General features: G+C 44.7%; 1 long non-coding RNA gene across 1 annotated transcript in view; it reads left to right on the plus strand.

Annotated features, from left to right (window-relative positions):
• The window catches only part of LOC138288347 (uncharacterized), a 164,497-nt gene that overhangs the window by 56,417 nt on the left and 84,318 nt on the right, over positions 1 to 23,762 (plus strand). The window lies entirely within an intron of this gene.

The raw sequence follows: 23,762 nt of genomic DNA on the forward strand, positions 1-23,762 counted from the left end.
AATGTCACACATCGCAAGCCTTTCAAGGGTGCAAGCTGTTGACACGTAGGTTACCACATTTGTGAAACTGAAATGGAAGGGGACAACTCAATTAACAAATAGTGAGTGAAATGTAGGTACAGGATAGAGGTAGACGTGTGAAAGTTAATGTAATGTTAAACCTGAAAATGTACTCACCTGTGTCTCACTGGAAACATTGCTGTATGACTGACTCCCTGTTGTCGTTTTCGTCTTCCTCAGCTTCATCCTCATCACTGTCCACAGGCTCCACAGGCTCCACAGGCTCCACAGCTGCTACAACACCGTCATCTGGATCATCCTCCTGCAGAAAAGGCACCTGGTGTCGCAATGCCAAATTATGGAGCATGGAACAGGCGATGATGATGTCACACACCTTCTTCGGTGAGTAGAATAGGGACCCACCTGTCATATGGAGGCACCTGAACCTGGCCTTCAGGAGGCCGAAGGTGCGTTCGATCACCCTCCTAGTCCGCCCATGGGCCTCATTGTACCGTTCCTCTGCCCTGGTCCTGGGATTCCTCACTGGGGTCAATAGCCACGAAAGGTTGGGGTAACCAGAGTCCCCCAATAGCCATACACGGTGCCTCTGGAGTTGACCCATCATATCAGGGATGCTGCTATTCCACAGGATGTAGGCGTCATGCACAGAGCCAGGGAACATAGCATTTACCTGCGAGATGTACTGGTCTGCCAAACAGACCATCTGGACATTCATCGAATGATAACTCTTCCTGTTCCTGTACACCTGTTCACTCCTCTGGGGGGGGACCAGAGCTACATGGGTCCCATCAATAGCACCTATGACGTTGGGGATATGTCCAAGGGCATAGAAGTCACCTTTAACTGTAGGCAAATCCTCCACCTCAGGGAAAATGATGTATCTCCTTACGTGTTTCAGCAGGGCAGGCAACACTCTGGACTAAACGTTGGAAAACATAGGCTGGGACATCCCTGATGCCATGGCCACAGTAGTCTGAAATGACCCACTTGCAAGGAAATGGAGCACTGACAGCACCTGCACGTCAGGGGGGGATTCCAGTCGGATGGCGGATTGGTGACATCAGGTCTGGCTCCAACTGGGTACATAGTTCCTGGATTGTGGCACGGTCAAACCGGTAGGTCACGATCAAATGTCTTTCTTCCATTGTCAACAGGTCCACCAGTGGTCGGTACACCGGAGGATTCCGCCATCTTCTCATATGTCCCAGCTGACGGTGCCTAAGAAGGACTACAGCGAAGAACCAGTCACTATTCCTCCAGGTATGTACCCACAGTTTTTTTTCTTTTTTCAAGGACTTTATTCGACTTTCAACAAGTCATAAAAGTAACAATAATTTACATTTTGATAAACAATAAATAAAATACAATAAGATAAGCTAAAATCTTAGAGATTAAAAAATAATAAATAATCTAAAATAGTTCAAGTTATGTTGGTAGCCCCCATGCACTTTCTTGTGCTTAATACAGAGCATAAAAAATTGGCCAAGGTTCTGCACATCTCGATAGATGATAATACCTGAAGGCAAGTGTACGCGGTGCGGCACTGAGGGAGATTGATTAGCCTTAGGAGAGGGGCTACTAGACGCTTTCTTTGCTTAGCGTAGAATTTGCAAAATAAAACCACATGGAATGTGGTTTGTTGTGCCTTTGCGTCGCATGGGCAGGCCTTCAGGGTGGTGCTCCAATCATTCATGGTTGGGAAGGTCACCAAACGATGGAATATATCCAGCCTCATTCTAGTGAGCACAAAACGATGGCGAGGATTTATCACGTTCATCAGATAAGGCTGAATAGCCTCCGTTGACAAGATTATTTGATTGTGACTGACGGTGGACTTTTTTGATTCAACCTCCCATCGTAGATCTTCTAGATATTTTAGTGCCATAGCACTCAGGTCTTTCCTAGAGATTGTTTCCAGGAGAGCTGGATTTGTGTAATAAGCTTTGTTGCCCATGTTTTCAAAGAAAGTCATGATGAATTTTAGCCATGGCACCCTTGTTGCGTATGTAGACTCCATGCAGTCGGTCAAAATGGCCTTATTTAGTTCAGTGTGTTCCGAGGTCCAAATTTTGTGCCATAGCAGTAAGGGTTGGATCTTTATCAGGTCGGTGATAAAGGGGGATCCTAGTTCTGAATGAATTATGTATGATGATGTGCCTTTTGGTACCATCAATATATATCTTAAAAAGTTGTTTTCAGCCGTCTGTAGCAGATTACAGTCTGTGTATCCCCAGATACCGGACCCATACGTGACTGCTGGGATGCACTTAGCTTTGTAAATTTTTATCATGTTTGGCGGGGTAATCCCCCCTATTCTTTTAGAGAAAAACCTTAAGGCCATCGTTGTTTTAATATGCTGGGATTTTTTTATCTTCCTACAGTTAACCCAGGAGCCCTGATTGTCGAACATTATGCCCAGGTAGGAAAAGGTGCTTGCGGTTTCTACTCTCCCTTCCGCGGTTGTAATATTGTAGGGTTTGCCGCGTTTCCCACCACAATTCATGATGAATGTTTTTGAATAATTGACAGTAAGACCCAATTGTGACATAAATGTAATACAAGTATTTAGTAGTTTTTGTAAGGCTAACGGGGTCCTGGCCATTAAAACTGCGTCATCTGCATAAAGTAAGACCGGGACAGGACGGTTGCCTATTTGGGGTAGATCTTTACAATTACTAACCAGCACATTTTCTAAGTTGTTTATATACAACGAGAACAGGAACGAGGCGAGGACGCAGCCCTGGCGCACGCCTCTAAATATGCCAAAAGGGCGGGTGCTCTCCCCCTTTAGGCCGTACCTCACTCTTGCTCTGCACCCTGAATACATGTACCCACAGTTACACACAAGACTACACCACTCACAAAACCCCTTCCTGTATGTGTGTTGATTATAGGCCTAGCTATGTGTGACGCAGTAGTAAATGAAGCCATGTGGGCCCCTGAAATGGCGGCTGCCTGACCTCTAAAATGGGACAATGGAATTGTGGGGTAACTGCGCTGGCGTTGGACACCATCGCGGTAGGCGGTCGTAGAGGGCGGCGCAATGCTGCATTGGTTAACATTGGACCCTATGGGTCCCAGGAGCCAATGAACAGGTGCGCCGGCGGGGATGATGCGCCCCGCCGCGGACGTCACCGCCGCGGACGTCACCGCCATTTTCTATCTGTTCAATCACTAGATACCTGACCTTCGACAGGAGAGGACCTACACTGCTAGTGCTGCTGTGACCTCGGTCTGGAAGCGACGATGGCTGCTGCATCTGGGGAAAGGGCCCCTGCCTTCACTGCACAGGAGTTGGAGAAACTTGTGGATAGGGTCCTCCCCCAGTACATGCTACTCTAAGGTCCTCCAGACCAACAGGTCAGTACACAGGGAGCACGTTGGATGGGCTATGCCTGGGTGGATAGGGCTGGTTGGAAGAGAGAAGGGTGCAGAGTTCATAGAACATAAATGCATGGGAATGAATGGGCCACATAGCCAGAGTAGGGAGGGGGCCACTCACATTGACGGTGCAGTAGGTAATGACTGTTCCTCTTTCCTTGTGCATGTCAGGTAGGTCAGCGCCCCCCAGAAGAGGGACATTTGGCGTGCCATCGCCAAGGAAGTCCGGACCCTGGGAGCACATCAGAGACGGGGCACCCACTGCCGTAAGAGATGGGAGGACATTCGCCGCTGCAGCAAGAAGACGGCGGAGGCTCAGCTGGGGATGGCCTCCCAACGTGGGAGGGGTGCCCGTCGCACCATGACCCCCCTGATGTTCCGGATCCTGGTGGTGGCCTACCCGGAGTTGGATGGGCGCTTAAGGACATCACAGCAGACACAAGGGGGTGAGTACAACCTCATTCTGTGGACTTTGCGTGCAGTGGAGGTGTCTGGGTGGGGGAGGTGGGCTGTGGGTGTCCCTAGGCCAGGGCGAGTTAGGTAGGCAAGGCCCCTCCATAATGTAGGCCATGTGGCACTGTACCCTAGCTCAGAACAGTGGCAAGTTGATGTATAGTTGCCCCTTTGCCATCCATGTGCGCAGATTTCTACCATTGCCATGTAGGCCATATCCCAGAAATTGCATGTGCAGAGGGCAGGAGCACGGCGTAATGCATGGGGTTGCTGCGCCTGTCTTGTCCGCCAACGGTAGCGGTATGGCATGCACTAAAACTCTCTTTCTTCTGTCTCCCCCCCTTTTCCTGCTCTCCCTGTCCTTTTGTACATCAGCATCAGCAGGCGGAGGTACAGTGGCACCGGAGCACGAGGGAGCTGCATCCCACATGGCCATGGAGGGCCACACCACAGACTCTGAATGCACCAGTGGGATGGAGGGCGAGGGGAGCTTCACGTCGGCCACAGGATCACCAACCAGCGACACTGACTCGTCCGCCGATGTGAGCTCCCCTGTGGTGGCGGCACCATCTGTGCGCCCCACTTCTACAGGCACAGCCGCCACCTCCCCTACCAGCACCGCCCTCCCAGCACCCCCTCAGCGTTCGCCCCGTGCCCGCTCACCCAGGAGGGTGGGCATCACCTTCGCCCCAGGCACCTCAGGCCCTGCCCCTGTCACCCCTGCTGCCCTCAGTGAGGAGGCCATTGACCTCCTCAGGTCACTCACTGTTGGGCAGTCTACCATTGTGAATGCCATCCAGGGTGTAGAACGAGAGTTGCAACACGGTAATGCATTCCTGGAGGGCATTCATTCTGGTCAGGCTGTCCTTCAGCGAACCCAGCAATCTCTGGCCTCAGCACTGATGGCAGCCATTGTCCCTGTGTCCAGCCTCCCCCTCCAACTTCCTCCACCCAGACCCAATCCCCTCTACCCCAGCCCATCCCAAGCACACCTACAGACCGGCATGCCCACAAGTCAACACCCAAAAGTAGCTCAAGCAAACATAGGCACCACACACACCACAGGCACTCACACAAGCATCTCACCCATACAGACACAGCAACATCCACTGTCTCCACTGTGTCCCCCTCCTCCTCTTCTCCCTCCTCCCTCCCAGTCTCGTCTACACACACACCTGCATGCACCACATCTACAGGCACTAGGACTCACACCAGGACACCCAGCACCACAAGCCGCTCACCTGCACTCACCACCCCCACTGCCATTTACACGTCCCCTGTGTCCTCTCCCAGTGTGTCTGTGACGCCCCCTCCCAAAGTACACAAACGCCGGCAATCACTCACCCAACATCCATCCACCTCACAACAGCCTCCAGTACCTGCACCTGCACCCAAAACACCTAAAGTGACACCTCCTACAACCACCTCCTCTTCCTCCTCCACTCCCAGACCCCCTCCAACTACCCATCCCAGTATCCGTCAGAAACTGTCCCTATCTCAAATTGACCTTTTTGCCCCCACCCCCCCTCCAATTCATCAGTCTCGTCGTAGCGCCTCAGCCAAAAAGCCTCCAGTACCAGTGGTGCGTGTTCCAGGTTTTTGGAGTGCACCGTCCGCCAGGGCAGGCAGTAGGGCCCAGAGCCAAGGCACTGTCAGCCCACCCCCTGTAAAGGCTCTGAAATTGGAGAGTGGACGACGGGACCGTGTCAAGACTCCTGGTGGGACTACAACTGAAATGGGATCGAAGGCGATTGGTGAGTCAGCTGTAACTCCAAAAGAGGTGGGGAAGGTCCCGAGGAAGTCTCCCCAGCCTGTTGTGAGTGTCACGGCGGAGAAGTGCGCCATCATTTCCGGCGGTCCAGACACAACCGCCAGCACCGTCGTTACTGGTCAGGAGACCACCGCCAGTGTCACAGCCCAGGAGGACCCAAGTATTGTTACTGGTCAGGAGACCACCGCCAGAGTCACAGCCCAGGAGGGCCCAAGTATCGTTACTGGTCAGGAGACCACCGCCAGTGTCACAGCCCAGGAGGACCCAAGTATCGTTACTGGTCAGGAGACCACCGCCAGAGTCACAGCCCAGGAGGGCCCAAGTATCGTTACTGGTCAGGAGACCACCACCAGAGTCACAGCCCAGGAGGACCCAAGTATCGTTACTGGTCAGGAGACCACCGCCAGAGTCACAGCCCAGGAGGACCCAAGTATCGTTACTGGTCAGGAGACCACCGCCAGTGTCACAGCCCAGGAGGGCCCAAGTATCGTTACTGGTCAGGAGACCACCGCCAGAGTCACAGCCCAGGAGGGCCCAAGTATCGTCACTGGTCCAGAGACCACCGCCGGAGTCACAGTCCAGGAGGGGCTAGGATGCCACAGCCCCGCTGGGCAATGATGGAACGTCATGCCACACACCAATGTCCAGTGTGGAGATCGTCATGCCACACACCAATGTCCAGTGTGGAGATCGTCATGCCACACACCAATGTCCAGTGTGGAGATCGTCATGCCACACACCAATGTCAGTATCAGAACCGCCATTTCAAAGCACTGATGAACAGTCCTGAACCGCCATGTCAAAGCACCGCTGAACAGTCCTGAACCGCCATGGCAAAGCACCGCTGAACAGGGCAAAGACCGCCATGGCAAAGCACCGCTGAACAGTCCTGAACCGCCATGGCAAAGCACCGCTGAACAGGGCACAGACCGCCATGTCAAAGCACCGCTGAACAGGGCACAGACCGCCATGTCAAAGCACCGCTGAACAGTCCTGAACCGCCATTGCAAAGCACCGCTGAACAGGGCACAGACCGCCATGTCAAAGCACCGCTGAACAAGGCACAGACCGCCATGTCAAAGCACTGATGAACAGTCCTGAACCGCCATGTCAAAGCACCGCTGAACAGTCCTGAACCGCCATGGCAAAGCACCGCTGAACAGGGCAAAGACCGCCATGGCAAAGCACCGATGAACAGTCCTGAACCGCCATGGCAAAGCACTGCTGAACAGGGCACAGACCGCCATGTCAAAGCACCGCTGAACAGGGCACAGACCGCCATGTCAAAGCACCGCTGAACAGTCCTGAACCGCCACGGCAAAGCACCGCTGAACAGGGCACAGACCGCCATGTCAAAGCACCGCTGAACAGTCCTGAACCGCCATGGCAAAGCACCGCTGAACAGGGCACAGACCACCATGTCAAAGCACCGCTGAACAGGGCACAGACCGCCATGTCAAAGCACCGCTGAACAGGGCACAAACTGCCATGTCAAAGCACCGCTGAACAGGGCACAGACCACCATGTCAAAGCACCGCTGAACAGTCCTGAACCGCCATGGCAAAGCACCGCTGAACATGGCAAAGACCGCCATGGCAAAGCACCGCTGAACATAGCAAAGACCGTGTAGGTATGAATAGGCCGCCACATCAGGCATCCTTATCCCATGTGCAGCTGGGACAGTGACAAGACAGGAACTTTCACGGGGAGACTCATCCAGTCTGGGCACCAGTCCCACCCAGTACCAGTAGAGAACTGCATCTACTTGAGAGACTGTGGCTTTGCACTCCCCAGGATGGCACAGTGGGCAACCCACCCACTGTAGAGACTTGAGAGACTGTGGCTTTGCACTCCCCAGGATGGCACAGTGGGCAAGCCACCCACTGTAGAGACTTGAGAGACTTTGGCTTTGCACTCCCCAGTATGGCACAGTGGGCAACCCACCCACTGTAGAGACTTGAGAGACTGTGGCTTTGCACTCCCCAGGATACATCAATGGGCATGGAGCCCCGTCGTGGATCTGGCTTCGCATTCATGTGGCTGAGGTGCCCCCCCTTCCCTTCCCTCTGAGGTGCCTGTAGTGTTTCTATCTGATGCCCCGGCAGTGTTTTCTCGGATTTTGGTCAGGTATCTATTGTGGGCCTCGCCCATGCATTTTTGGACTGTTGGTGCACGGACATTGTTGTGTACATATCTGCACTACTTCTTGTATTGTATATATAATTATGACAGATTTCTAGATATATATCAGTATATTTTTGTATGACATGTATATTGGCACATTACAATGTTTGACCGCAATTCGCTTTGTCTTTGCATTCTTCCGGGGGGATTGTGGGTTGTTCATGTGATATTTTTGACTGCATTGGTGTGTATGTTGTGATATGCGAGGGTGGGGGTGGGGGTGTTTGGTGGGTGTCCCCCTAACTTTTGCCTCCCCCCACCCCCGTGTCGTAGGTGCAGTACTCACCGGTATCTTCGGCGCATACGTCGCTGTTGGTCGTAGAGGAGCAGAAAGACAAGGGCAGGTAGTATTTGGAGTTCCGGCTCCATGGAGTCGTCGTTCCTCGTGGAGTGTGTTCAGGTGAGCGTTTTCCCATAGCAAAAGCTGTTTCCGCTGTGTTTTTATCCGCGGTGAATCCGCCCCGGAAAAGGTGGCGGATTGGTGTGTTCTGATACTATGGGCGGTACATTGGCTCCCGCCTGTCTGTTGGCGGTGACCGCTGCGCTGCTTGTCTGTACCACGTGGCGGGCGGTGTGTTAAAGTGGCTGTCTTTGTTGGCGGTTTCCGCCAGGGTCATAATTCCCTTTTTTTGTCCGCCGGCCTGTTTGCGGTCTTACCGTCGCTTTAACACCGTCCGCCAGGGTTGTAATGACCCCCATAATGTATTACTTTTAGCTTCTTCTTTCATGCCTTCTAAGGCTTTTAACTCCTCATACATTTGTGATTTGATATTTTCGAGGCTGATCTCTTCTTTCTATCTTTTAGATAAATGTTTTATTCATTCAATTCAATATTGATCAAATATGACCATTTCAGTGTGTATTCTTCCTGCTTGGATCTCTTACTCTTGTTGATCCTCTGATCTCAGGCTTTTCAATATCTTCATCATTCAGATCTGGTACTGTTTAAAATACTCTCCTTCCTTCTCTCACATCTTCAGACCAATCAGCTTGTATCAAGCTTTCATCTTCAGTCACATTTGTCTCATCTTCATCTGTCTCGTGATTTGCACTATCTACAACTGGAACACTTTGAACTGGTCTTGGGATTTCAGAGTTTCAGTTTTTGAGGTTTGATTTTATTGCTTTTGTTGTTCTTCATATTCTCTCTGCTCTCCCCTCTCTAAATCCACATAGCAAGCTTGAGCTTGATGTTGTGAATTAGTGGTTTGTGTCAATACTTCTTTGCCTGCAGTCTTCACTCTCTTCTTGTGAGATGCATGGATCTATTGCAGCAAACCTCCACACTTCACAGCAGTATTTTTATCAGTAGTATCTGGTAAACACCTGGTAGTACTTGGTCTAATATGGTTCAAGACAAGATTTACAAATGTGCTTTTTCACCACAAACCAAGGAATACCAGGAATGCTCATAGTTCTGTCCATTAGCTTCTTATGAGACAAACCTAGCCTTTTTGTGCATGCTCCTCATGCTCATTAAAACCAAAGGAAGAGCATCTGCCTGTATCAGTGAAGTTGATGCACACACCTTTGTTAGCTGGCATTTATAGCACAATTTGCTCTCTCCACAACTCCTGCTGTTTCTGGATGATATCCACTGTGACATTTCAATTCCACCTTCAGTGCGATGCAGACAACTCATATAATCTTGTGTTTGAAGTGTGTTCCACTGTCTAATTCTAGAAAACTGAATCTAGGGATCAACTCCCTCAACAAAAGCTTGGTTACAGTGAGAACATCACACCTTCTGGTTGGGTAGATTTCAATCCATTTGCGAATCAGTCAGACAATTACTAAAATACACTCCTACTGTTACATGGTAGCATCTTGATGTAATCTATTTGCAATCCTGTGAAAGTGCCCTCTGATTTACCTAGGTGACTCATATTTACATTTGCTATCATGCTGATATTTAACTGCTGGCAAAGTTGTACATCTTTGGCCCAACTTCTCTGAATTTACTCTAAACTGAGGATGAAACCAAATATTTGTAATTGTTGTAGTAGTTGTGCCCCATTCAACATGTGTAGGTCCATGAAGATACCTTGCCATTTGCAACAACATTGAATAAGGAAGACCTTTCATCCTTAATAACCTGCCTTTTCCAATTGTTTCCTTAAATATTTTAGCACCTCTTTTTGCAGTTCTCTTAGTTCCAACAGGGACTGAGCCCCCAGAGATAAGAAACCGTTAACACTGCCAAGTTCACATTCCAATGTTCCTAATGTACCAGATGTAAGAGAACAGTATTTTGCAACTTTATCTGCTTAATTGTTTCCTGCTGAAAACATGCCATCTCCACTCTTGTTTGTAGTACATTTTACAACTGCAATTTTCTTAGGGAAGTAGTTCCAAACTTCGTGGCCCATTTCTAATGGGATGCTTGCAGGTGTCAACTAACCACTTTGTGATCGTTATTGGCCAAAATTATGAACCACTCGAAAACCATATTTGCTAGCGGTAAAAATTGTAACACTCAATTCATTGGCTATGCAGCACGGTCTTTTAATTGCAATTAATTCTGCCACTTGTGCTGAAGGAACATTATAAACGTATGAGGCTTTCACAGTATACTATATTGTGCAGACTGCATATGCTGCACGAAGAATTCCACAGTGGTCTCTCAGTCAAGAACCATCAACAAATAAAATCAAAGCAGCCAATTTGATTGGTACATGGTCTTGGTTTGGTGCATAATTCTGTTCATCAATGCAATTGAGAGAGCGTAGTTTAAACATTTCCTATTTTAGATGTGAAATGCTTATATTAACAACGCTGCATTAACAATATTATTCATTGAAACATATTTTAAACGTGGAGAATTTTCACATGCATAAACTAATGTCGACTGTAAGAAATAATTGCTTATAATTATGATTAATTGAATATGTTAACACGTACAATGATTGCATTTATTAGAATCCATAAGCTTTAAATTAGCGTGAGTCGAAAAACTAGCTGTGTAGCTCTCATATTAAAGCATATTTTCTGTTTCTCCAGTGTGCTGACTTGCAAAAGGCCATGACCCAGCATTTGTTCTTTTCTCCGCTTATTGTATCATTGACCATTATATTCTCATCCGCATGCTAGTTGCTTTAGGATAAAGTTGTACGCTTTGCAACAAAATATGGACACTTTCAAGGACACTAAACCACGGAAAAGAGAACTCTTGACCCGAAGAACGTGCCAGAAAAGGAAGTAACCCCGGATGTGCCACCTCCGAAAGACGTCAATTATGAAGACCAATCAAAGAATTGTAAATTATCGTAGAATGACAAATGCATTACTTAATGTATAATTTGATAGGTTACAGATAGTGGGGTGTAGTGACTATCCCATAGAATTTTGGGGGAATGTATTACGAAAAAAGGATAAAAACCCATGACACGAGAGACTCTAGAGCATTAGGTAGGGAATGATATTGATTGCATCCAGAAACTCTGTCACTTTGTTTGGTGATTTGAGACTTAATAAAAACCCATCCTCACCCTTAGTCGCCCCATTGTATTTTCCTCCTTATGAGGGAAGTGCCCCCTGTCCATAGACTAGATAGACTGACGGCGATCTAACTGATGTCCTGAAGACGAAGACTGATCCTGTATGCTGACCTATTTCGAGGAGGGTAATTATGTTGTTGCTATTGAAATTCATTTATTTGCCTTTTCTTTCTAGGTACCAACTGCTGTGAATTTTATTAGAGACCTTAGTTAGATGTTTTCCAAATTGATGTTCTAAATTGTTTTGCATGAAGTCCAAACATGCTGATGCTAATTGTGGTTAGATGAGGCATTTCTTCTTGACTGACGTATCTAACATAACTGACTTAACTGACGTGGTGCTATGCTGAACTAAACATATATGAGGTGTTACGCATTTAGATATGTTTTTTCTTCATATTACTATCATATGTTTGTGATCTTTGGTTTATTACTACATTGTGATTATGTTTTTTTCTTCTGGGTTTTGAGATTAATACATTTGCTATTAGATTATAATCAATAGGGAATAAAATTCACAAAACTTCAATAAGGTGTGATTATTCATGACTGAAAGGTCATGGTTGCGCCGAAGGTTTAACTAATGTCTAAAGTGAAATATGTTGTGGTGATATATGTTGACAATATTATTGATATATTGCTTGATATATTGATCAGTTATCTAGTCTTACGGTGTCTCACCACTGGGTCCAAAGATTCATCGGCCTAAAACGCGTCCTGATGTGTATAAATTAACATAGAAGGACGCGTTAACAGTTCTGATAGCAGAGCGATGGTTTGGCCCTTGGGGGCCCTAGGACGGAGTTTCATTGTTTAATTTGTTTTTCTGTGATAATGCAATTTGGAAAGATGATGGGTTGCTAAGTTCGCCATGGCTTTCCCGGGATCTCGGAACCTGCCTAAATGAGTTGGGAATGTTCTCGGCGCCATAGTGTGCGTGGTTAGGATTTTGCGCTTGCCTAAAGCTTATGCAATTTGCAGGTGTTTGTGGAAATCTGTGAGAATTAGGCCAAATTAAGTGTTGTTTAGAAGGAGTAGGCGTACTCCACAGTATGAGAGTAGGGAAGTTGGCATACTTCATGTGAATGTAGCGCTTGTTGCTCAAAATTATCCACGTGGTTGGTTGTCGTGTACGGACCTGTTGAGGTCTAAGACTCCGGAGTATGATGATAAATGTGGTTCATGTTGTAATCTGAGCGGTTTAGTAGGTCAATCAGGCGTGGTTGACAAGTCGAGTTTGAGTTATGATGCATGTATGAAACCTTCGATGGAGATTTGACAAATTCTAAAGTGCACTAGAAGGAGTCATTGACAAGTCGAGAGTAGAATTTGCGGGTCGAATTATGCTTGCGTATGCGGGAACTGAGAAGGAGAGAGTAGCGGCCGAGGCTTCAAGTGAAATCTCTGTAAAGTTCTGAAGCGAATGTGTTACCTTTCCTGTAGTAAACCGACAGATTTGTGTTGTCATTTTAAGGTGCTCGCAATAATTTGCATTAGTTTGTATGAGTTGTAGGGATCAGTGAAGAGTGGACAAGCCGCAAGACTTTGTCAGCTGCAGTGTGTGTGAGTGTGACGTCAGTGGTGCCGCGCTGAGATAGGTCAGATGCCGAGAGGGGTCGCGCACGGATTGGCTGCCGTCCGTGAGAGGCAATAGGTTGAGAAAGAGCAGGTGAAGAGTGTCCTGGGAACTAAGCCATTTCTGATTAAATACGAAATAAGAGAATCGCAAAAATGAATTTTGTCAAGGCATTCAAGAGCGCTCTGAAGGGAGATGTATATATTGTAGCAACTGATGGGGAACCTACACCACCTGAGGGTACTCCTGCTTACATGGTGATGGAAGAGAAAGGTGTCGCACCTTGTTTATGGATGAAACAGTGGCGCAAATTAACAGAAAAAGAAGGGTGTTTAGCGTTTCCAGAGCATGGGACGTTTAATCCAAAGGTACTCGAAAATCTGAGGTGGATGTTAAGTACACAGAAGCCACCTCCGAGACCGGCACAATACGAGGCTTTAGCGATTTGGGACTTAATGGCTCTTAAACACAGACAAGAAAAGTTTCAGAGAAGGCTGAGAAGGGCAGAAAAATCATATGCAGAAGCTAGGTGGGACAACGAGAACAAAATGTGGAGAAGGGGAATCGTAGATGGGTTGAAGTTATTCCCAGCAATAACCCAGGGAGAAGAGACACAGGGAAAGAAAGCCTCCTGTAAAACCGACAAAGATTCAGGCAAAACTAAAGAAAATAAAAGGTCCTGGGAAGAGGAAGATGATTCAGAGGATGAGGAATTTATGGATAGATTGTTACATGATCGCCTGCCACCGTATGCGGTGAGCGACAGCGCTCCAAGTACTAGCCTGGATCCTGGGAACCAGACACAGAAGAAGGGAGTTACTGATACGGTACAGACTAGCGATACAGCTTTGATACAGAATAGTGTCAGTGTACCCAATGCACCCGATTACCCTAGGCTAAGAGAGAAGCCGATCGAGTGGTATCAACAAACGGATAGGTTTGTGAAACTTGCAAAGTGTCTCTGGGAAGACTTGAATACTTTGTTTGAGATCATTGTTCCGCCTGATTTATGGCTCGAGTGTAAGAGAGGGGTAGATTGGCAAAGAAAGGAGCCGGCAAGAGATAAGGTAACTGGAGCACCTTCAGAAGAGGTGATGAAATATTATCATAAAGTAATTGAGTTCTTGAAACAAAAAGTGACACCGAAGGTGACCGATTGGCAGAAGATCGACCGGACCTCTCAAGAGGTTAAGGAGTCAATACATGCTTATTATGAGAGATTATTGAAAGCGTTCAAACATTATAGTGGTACTGAGACTATCAAACCGAAGGACATGAATCACCTCATGTTTAGATTCGTCGAAGGGTTGAGACCAGAGGTTAGCCAGATGATTAAGAATCATTTGATTTGTTGGCAAGCCAAACCGATTGATGAGGTGTTGCAGTATGCGAAATACTGTAGTGATGAGATTGAGTTGAAGCAGAAAAAGTTAAAGGAGAAGGTGATGGTGATGCAGATAAGAGCTGCACAAGCTGGAATACAGGGAAATGGAGTTCAGCAAATGATACAGCAACAACCGCAAATGAATGGTGTGTTTCAGACACAGCCAAGAGGCAGAGGTCGAGGGTTTGTGAACCGTGGTTCGGACATGAGTAGTATTGTTATTCAAAATGATGGCCAAGGAGTGAAAAAGATGTCACCATGTCACGCGTGCGGGGGGTGTGGGGCATTGGAAACGGGATTGTCCGAATATGGTGCAGGATGGTGCAGTTCAGCAGAGCATTAATGTCGGTACATTACAAAATCCACGAGGTCCAAAAATGAGACATCAAAACCCGAATTTTCAGAATAATTTGGTACAAATGCAAGGGGTACAGCCAATGCAGCACATGCAAATGCTGCGTTTTCAATCAGTACAAATGCAACCAGTACAGCAGCAGATTCCTATGGTGCCTAGACAGCAAATGCAATTACCAATGGCTCCGATGGGACAGCAACAGATGATGCTTCCTCAGCAGGTCACAGGCCAGGTAACCAATCAAAATAACACTGTGCAACAATTCCCATTACGAGGTGAAAGTGGTATGAATGAGGATTGGTCAGATGACAGTTCAGACAGTGAAGAGTGCAGGCTTGCAGCATCTTTAGAAGTGGATCAGAGAGGGCCATATGTAGAGGGAAAAGTAATGGGCTATAAAGTTTCATTTTTGGTCGATACAGGAGCTACACGCTCTACAGTTCGAAGTGCAGAAGTCCCGAGATTACCTCTCTCAGGGCGTACTATACGAGTGGTTGGTGTGGCAAACCAGTACCTGACTAATCCGATTACTGATCCAGTGCAGGTTGAAATTGGCAATTTCCAAGGCTTGCATAGATTTGTTGTATGCAATTCAAGCCCAGTATCCTTACTAGGAAGGGACTTACTGTGCAAGACAAAATGTTCAATTACCTGTTCCAACGATGGAATCGAGGTACAAACAAACAGTGACGATGAGGGAGACGAGAGTCAATTTGTAGAGGAAGAAGCAGAAACAAATGAAGACTACCCTTTGATTACTTTATTCCCAATGCATACTTTGTTCGACCTACCTGTTGATCTACAAGGGACCGTGACAGAGAAAGTGTGGGATTTGACTGGGAAAGAAGTAGGGTTGATAAAAGGAGTAGAACCAGTTAAGGTTCAGATAAAGCCAAATGCAGTGTTCCCACAAGTACCACAATACCACATGACCCAGGATGTTCTCATTGAGGTGTCACAGATAATTGCAGATTTTCTCAGACAGGGAGTCCTGAAAGAAGTTTTGAGCAGTCCGTGCAACTCTCCCATAATGGGTTTAAAGAAGCCCTGTGGAAAAGTTCGAATTGGGCAGGATTTGAGAAAAATAAACGAAATTGTGATAAGATGCTGCCCTGTGGTACCTAACCCAGCGGTAATAATGTTCCAGGTTCCTTGTGATGCTGAATGGTTTACTGTGGTAGACCTATCACAAGCATTCTTTTCGATACCTCTTCATGAAGACAGACAATTTTTGTTCAGTTTCAAATTCCTGGATAAAGTGTACAGTTGGTGCAGAATTCCTCAGCCGTTTTCTGAGTCACCATCCATCTTCAATCAGATATTGAAAAAGGATTTGGAACCTCTTGTGCTGCCTTTTAATTCGACTCTTGTGCAGTACATTGATGATTTGCTAATCGCATCCAAAACCAGAGACAGTTGTAAATATGATACCATTGTATTATTGAATCATCTGGGAAAGAATGGACACAAGGTGTCACCCAGAAAGTTACAATACTGTCAAAAAGAAGTGAAATAATTGGGACATTTGATTGAGAAAGGGTCTCGAAGAATATCAAAGGAAAGAATAACTGCTGTTTTGCAGATGAATCCCCCAACAACAAAAAGAGATGTCAGGATGTTTTTGGGAATGGTGGGCTAATGTCGTCAGTGGATACCCAACTTCTCAATCATCTCAAAGCCTTTAATAAAATTGACAGGAAAAGAAGTCAAGGATGAGCCATACACAATAACTTTGACAAAAGAGGAGCTTGAATCATTTGTAGAATTAAAAGAATGCATGTGCAGGGCACCAGCATTGGGAATGCCTGACTATGAGAAACCTTTTCTGTTGTTTTGTCATGAACGTGATGCTTGTTCTTTGTCTGTTTTAAGATGGAGATGCAAATCGCCCTGTAGCATATTTTTCAGCTACCTTGGACCCTGTCGCAGCAGCCTTACCGGGTTGTTTGCGGGCAGTTGCAGCAGTTGGTCAAAGCCTTTCACAATGTGAAGGCATAGTCATGGGATACCCTCTGACAGTAATGGTTCCACATTCAATTGAAATACTGTTGACACGAACTAAGACACAACACATGACAAATGCACGACTTACTAGATACGAGACGATTATACTAGGGTCACCAAATGTCACATTAAAGAGATGCACTGTGCTAAACCCGGCAACCTTACTTCCCAATGAAAATACTGAAATCAAAGATGGGGAAGAATTTGAGCATGATTGTCTTGAGGTGACTGAACTTTGTACCAAACCTCGCCCAGACATACAGGATACCCAGTTAAAAGAAAACGATTGCATTATGTTTGTTGATGGGTCCTGTCTAAGAGATTCAGCGGGAACATTGAGAGCCGGTTACGCTGTATGTACCATAACTGGCATTGTCGAAGCCTCCTGGCTCGAGAAAGTTTTTCTGCACAAGTGGCAGAATTAATAGCTCTTACAAAGGCATGCCACGCAGCTGTAAATTTGAAAGTTACTATCTATACTGACAGCAGATATGGATTTGGAATTGTGCATGATTTTGGCCAACTCTGGTCACAGAGGGGTTTCATGACCTTCTCTGGTTCTCCTGTGAAAAACGGTGAACAAATAAGAGATTTGTTACATGCAATTCAGTTACCTCTTGAAATTGCCGTGGTGAAGTGCAGTGCTCACACCAGATCACAAGATTTTGTGTCCATGGGAAACAGCTATGCAGATCAAGTCGCAAGATTTTGTGCATTAAACTGTATATTGTTTAAAGAACAGTGGGAATTGTTACCACAAACTGAAAACAACACAAGTTTAAGTCTAGCATTACGAGTGGTTGATACCTTAGACAAACTGAAAACATTACAAAGTTGTGCTAGCAAAGAAGAAAAACGATCCTGGCAGAGAATGCAGTGTGTACAAAGGGCAGATGATCTATGGGTTTCAGAAGAGGGAAAGCTGGTACTGCCAAATAGTCTTTTGTCACAGTTTGCCCGGTTATACCATGGGCAGGCCCATCTGGGAAGAGATGCCATGATAAGATCCTTTAAGATTGATTGGTTCAATCCAAAATTCAGACATGCCGCAGAAATCACTTGCCACAGGTGCGTCATCTGTCAACAGATGAATGCTGGAAAAGGAACTGTGGTAACTTTGAGCCACATCGGGAGAGCTGGAGGTCCATTTAACAAAATGCAAATGGATTTTATCGAAATGCCTGTTTGTGGAGGATTGAAGTACGTGCTGGTGATTGTGTGTGTTTTCAGTCATTGGATTGAGGCATATCCCACATGTAGGAATGATAGTCTTACAGTTGCAAAACTACTACTCAGGGAGCTGATACCAAGATTCGGGTTTCCGGTTTCTATAGAATCAGATAGGGGGAGACACTTCGACAATGAGGTGATTAAACTTTTGTGTGCCGCACTCAACATTGAACAAAAGCTACATTGTAGCTATCGCCCTGAAGCATCAGGACTAGTTGAACAGATGAATGGTACCTTAAAATCAAGAATAGCAAAAATATGTGCTGCAACAAACATGAAATGGCCAGATGCCTTACCTCTAGTACTGATGTCTATGAGATTCACCCCAGATAAGAAAACGGGACTGTCCCCCCATGAAGTCCTCATGGGCAGAGCAATGAGATTACCAGCGGTACCCGCAAATGCACTAGTGAATATTACAGATGATATGGTGTTGGATTACTGCAAAGGCTTGGCTGACGTGATTCGCTCTTTCTCTTACCAGGTGGAAGCTAACACGTTGCCACCAATTGGCGAACCAGGTCACTCTCTGCAAGCTGGAGATTGGGTGGTTGTCAAGAAGCATGTGAGAAAATCGTGTCTTGAGCCGCGTTGGAAGGGGCCGTATCAAGTAATATTGACGACCACCACTGCTGTAAAGTGTGCCGGGGTTCCCAACTGGATACATGCCAGTCACACGAAAAGGGTAACGTGTCCTGTTGAAGAGGAACTTGAAGTTTCCGGTACAGCAACTCCAGGAAGAGAAGTCACAGAGTCAGAGATCAGTCAAGAAGAAACTGAAACTACTGGAGAGCCCACTGAGAACAGCCTTGTCCCTCAAACTGTCAATGAGTTCGAGAGAGGTGACAGAGTGCCTATCTCAGTCGAGGCAGCAGGAGAACTAAGTCAAGGAGAGGTTCTCCCAGAAGTAGACGAATACGGGATGGAGTCCGAACTCAACATAGAACCAGAAGACGAAAGAGAAGGAGGAACTGTAGATACAAATCGGAACGTGTGAGTCTCCTGAACCAGTTGCAGGTCCGTCAAGAGAAAACACCATATCACAAGAGGAGGGTGCTGTCCAACGTCCTGAAGGAAAACATCGAACCAAGATACATAGAGGCGATAATTGGCCAGACAAGTCACATCCTAAAATAAGAGAGGTATCGAATGAAACAATAATAGAAGAAAGTGATACTTCACAAGCAGATGATCTGAGTGAAGGAGAACAACAAGGTGAACGAAGGTTAAAAAGAAAAAGAATAGCAAACAGAAGATATACAGGTCCTGAATGGGCATATGCTACAACCTCTGAATGGCAACAAGAGTTCTTAGCATTCTGTTTTGATCAAGAAGTACCAGGCCAATATTACGGTACCTGAAGATATTCAGAGAAAAAAAAAAAAACTCGACTAAGATTGAATTTGTGAAAGCTGAAAAGAGAAAGAGACTTTAGAAACTACTGGAAGTGACACTAAAACCGGATTTGACTTTAAAAGAAACCTAATTATGACAAGCTGCTAACCTGAATTGACGAAAGGGTCCTGGAGTGAGTGAAGACACTGTGATATACGCAAAGAGTTTTTTTTTTTCTTCTTCTTCTTTTCTTTTTCCTTTTTTCCTCAAGTTGATTGTTGATCTGCTATTCTGATTCTATACAAACATGGCTTACAGTAGCAAAGGAAGTAAGGTGTGTGGTTGGTTAGGTCTTATAATAGGTGTTGTATGTGCAATAATGATTGTGGGAGTGATTGTGGGAATGCCATGGAGAGAGAAAGAAACTATTAATGCAACTTCGAAATCTGAAACTACTACTACTAAACTATCACCGTGGGAGGGATTTGAGCACGATGCAAGACATATGCATGAGGGAACTAATGCAAAAGGGGAACTTTCTACTAATGTCTTCTATCGCCTACTAAACGAATATGTGGAAACTATGGATGCGAAAGATTGTTATGTATGTACTAAAATTCCTTCGTCTGTACAGGAGGGAGTTATGTATCATAGCCTCCCTCTTACTTATGGAATTAGTTGCAGCTTGCTATTAACAAGATTCTATAATCAAGAGCATGTGCAATACTTTTATTCAAATTCGGATGTTGTGTTTTCTTTTGTGCCTGTGATTGAATTCCTAAATAAATTAGCTAAAGAGCATGATATAAAAATAGTTAGAGGATTCTTTGAACCAACACTTACATTTGGAACCGCTTATGCACATCGCAACAATTTGACTTGCTTATTGTCTCCTGTAGAGAAAAGCTTTTTAGATCACACAGATGATAGACGCAAAGCATTGAAAGAAAGATTAGAAAAAGGATTAGAAAAACGTACATATGCAAATGATTATGCTTACACTGCAATCAAAACACAAGGAAAACTAGCTATAGATGCATTACATGTAGGTAGGCTCTGTATATATAGACCGAAATCTGATCAAGACAATTTATTTGTGGGTACGAGTGAATGTAGGCATGTGTTTTTGTTTCAGAGTAAATGGACCTTTATGTTAAATGGACAAGATCCAGCGATCCCTGGAATCTATTATATTTGTGGACTAAATGCATATTACCGTCTCCCTAAGGGATGGTATGGGACATGTTATTTGAGAATAGTATTTCCAAAAATATACCAAATTGACGACTTAAAACAAATACCTAAAATGTCTGAATTACAACATCCTAGACAAAAACGAGAATCAGTGGCGGCTGTCATTGGTGATATATTTGGAGCCATAATCCCATCAGTGGGGGTTATCTTGAATTCTATGAAAATTCAAAAGTTGTCTACTATAGTGGATAACATGCTGACAAATTTTACAGGAGCCATACTCCTGATGGATACTGAACTTGCTACAGAAGGAGCTATGACTCTTCAAAATCGGCTTGCTTTAGACATTCTTTTAGCAAAGAGTGGAGGTGTTTGCAAAATGCTCAATGAGCGTCATTGTTGCTCATTTATACCAGATAATAGTAAGAAAATTAGAAGCATGCTTACTAACCTTACCAGAGATAGTACAGACTTGAAGGATTTGAAAGAACCTGTTGTTTGGGAGAAATTTGTAAAAGGAATTGCCCGAGTGGGAAGCTGGTTTACCAACATTTGGAATGGGGTACTTGCAAAAATTATGATGGGCCTATTAATTGTTTTAATTTGTCTATTAGCATTATGGGGGGCATGTCAAATCAATGACAAAGTGAAAAGAAATTGGACTAAAAGAACCCGACGAAATGAAGAAAGTGAAAGAGAGAAAATGTTCAATGAAATATGGGAAAGCTCACATAAAGGGCAAGATGTTGAAATGCGTATTATGCGCAAGGTGAAAAATTAAGATCAAAAAGAAAGATTGTGTGATGACGAGCGTCATCAGAGGAGGGACTGAGAGAGCGTACTTTAAACATTTCCTATTTTAGATGTGAAATGCTTATATTAACAATGCTGCATTAACAATATTATTCATTGAAACGTATTTTAAACGTGGAGAATTTTCACATGCATAAACTAATGTCGACTGTAAGAAATAATTGCTTATAATTATGATTAATTGAATATGTTAACACGTACAATGATTGCATTTATTAGAATCCATAAGCTTTAAGTTAGCGTGAGTCGAAAAACTAGCTGTGTAGCTCTCATATTAAAGCATATTTTCTGTTTCTCCAGTGTGCTGACTTGCAAAAGGCCATGACGCAGCATTTGTTCTTTTCTCCGCTTATTGTATCATTGACCGTTATATTCTCATCCGCATGCTAGTTGCTTTAGGATAAAGTTGTATGCTTTGCAACAAAATATGGACACTTTCAAGGACACTAAACCACGGAAAAGAGAACTCTTGACCCGAAGAACGTGCCAGAAAATGAAGTAACCCCGGATGTGCCACCTCCAAAAGACGTCAATTATGAAGACCAATCAAAGAATTGTAAATTATCGTAGAATGACAAATGCATTACTTAATGTATAATTTGATAGGTTACAGATAGTGGGGTGTAGTGACTATCCAATAGAATTTTGGGGGAATGTATTACGAAAAAGGGATAAAAACCCATGACACGAGAGACTCGAGAGCATTAGGTAGGGAATGATATCGATTGCATCCAGAAACTCTGTCACTTTGTTTGGTGATTTGAGACTTAATAAAAACCCATCCTCACCCTTAGTCGCCCCATTGTATTTTCCTCCTTATGAGGGAAGTGCCCCCTGTCCATAGACTAGATAGACTGACGGCGATCTAACTGATGTCCTGAAGACGAAGACTGATCCTGTATGCTGACCTATTTCGAGGAGGGTAATTATGTTGTTGCTATTGAAATTCATTTATTTGCCTTTTCTTTCTAGATACCAACTGCTGTGAATTTTATTAGAGACCTTAGTTAGATGTTTTCCAAATTGATGTTCTAAATTGTTTTGCATGAAGTCCAAACATGCTGATGCTAATTGTGGTTAGATGAGGCATTTCTTCTTGACCGACGTATCTAACATAACTGACTTAACTGACGTGGTGCTAAGCTGAACTAAACATATATGAGGTGTTACGCATTTAGATATGGTTTTTCTTCATATTACTATCATATGTTTGTGATCTTTGGTTTATTACTACATTGTGATTATGTTTTTTTCTTCTGGGTTTTGAGATTAATACATTTGCTATTAGATTGTAATCAATAGGGAATAAAATTCACAAAACTTCAATAAGGTGTGATTATTCATGACTGAAAGGTCATGGTTGCGCCAAAGGTTTAACTAATGTCTAAAGTGAAATATGTTGTGGTGATATATGTTGACAATATTATTGATATATTGCTTGATATATTGATCAGTTATCTCGTCTTACGGTGTCTCACCACTGGGTCCAAAGATTCATCGGCCTAAAACGAGTCCTGATGTGTATAAATTAACATAGAAGGACGCGTTAACACAATCATGGTCAATTTCCTTAATCTCATTGTCAACTTCCTCCTCGGGTAATGGCATAATTGTTGCAGGATTCATGGTACTGCAGGTTCTCACTGAATTGATTTTGCTGCCAATATTATCAGTTCTATTTGGTCAAGCGACAATTTGTAAGAAACTTAGTTTGGGCATGAGTCATCAAGGCTCAGCTGAATGTGGACCTAGCACAATAAGTGTACGTCCATTCACAATCGTTTCACTCCACACACTTGCCAGGGAAACAGCTGAAATGCTTTTCAGGCACCCAGGAACCAAGGCAGCAATTGCATCTAATGTGGCTGAAAAATAGGCAATGAGCCAAGATCCGTCCTACCCCTCCACCCCCTGATTTTGTGTGAGGATTGAGAATGTGCATCCTTATCTTTTATGGCAGAATATACAAAGAATCATTGTTTTAATTTGACATTCCTAGAGCAGGGATGTGACACAAGCTGCATTTGTGCTGTAAGAAGGCTTGCAAACGTGTGGTTCAAAGGCACCAGACCCCCCACACCACTGTGATACAGCCTCTGTAAAAGTTTTGCAATCAGTGAAAAGTTTGAAATCCAATGATGACAGTAACCAATCCACCCTAGAAACATCCTCACTTCTTTCTGTGTTGTTGGTGGGTTAATTTTCAGAATAGCAGAATGTGTTCTTTGGACACCTTTCTCACTCTTTTCTCAATATAGTTTTCTAAAGAAATCACTTCTTCCTGACAGTACTACAATTTAGCAGGGTTATACCCATTTTCAGCTAGGTAGCCTAAGAATGCAATTGCGTCAAGTCTACAACTATAATTTTAGTTGTGGTTAGGAAATCATCAAGATATTGCACTAGCGTAGGGTAAATGTAGACTTTCTAGATCCTTCTTCAGGATTTGGAAAATGAAGGACTTTCTGTGTAGCCTTGTGGGATTCTGCACTAAACTAGAACTTTATTATGGAATCTCATTGCAAAGAGATATTGACTATTCTCAGGAAGAGGAATCGAGAAAA

The sequence above is a fragment of the Pleurodeles waltl genome, chromosome 4_1 (assembly GCF_031143425.1).
Source record: "Pleurodeles waltl isolate 20211129_DDA chromosome 4_1, aPleWal1.hap1.20221129, whole genome shotgun sequence".
Classification (NCBI taxonomy): Eukaryota; Metazoa; Chordata; class Amphibia; order Caudata; family Salamandridae; genus Pleurodeles; species Pleurodeles waltl.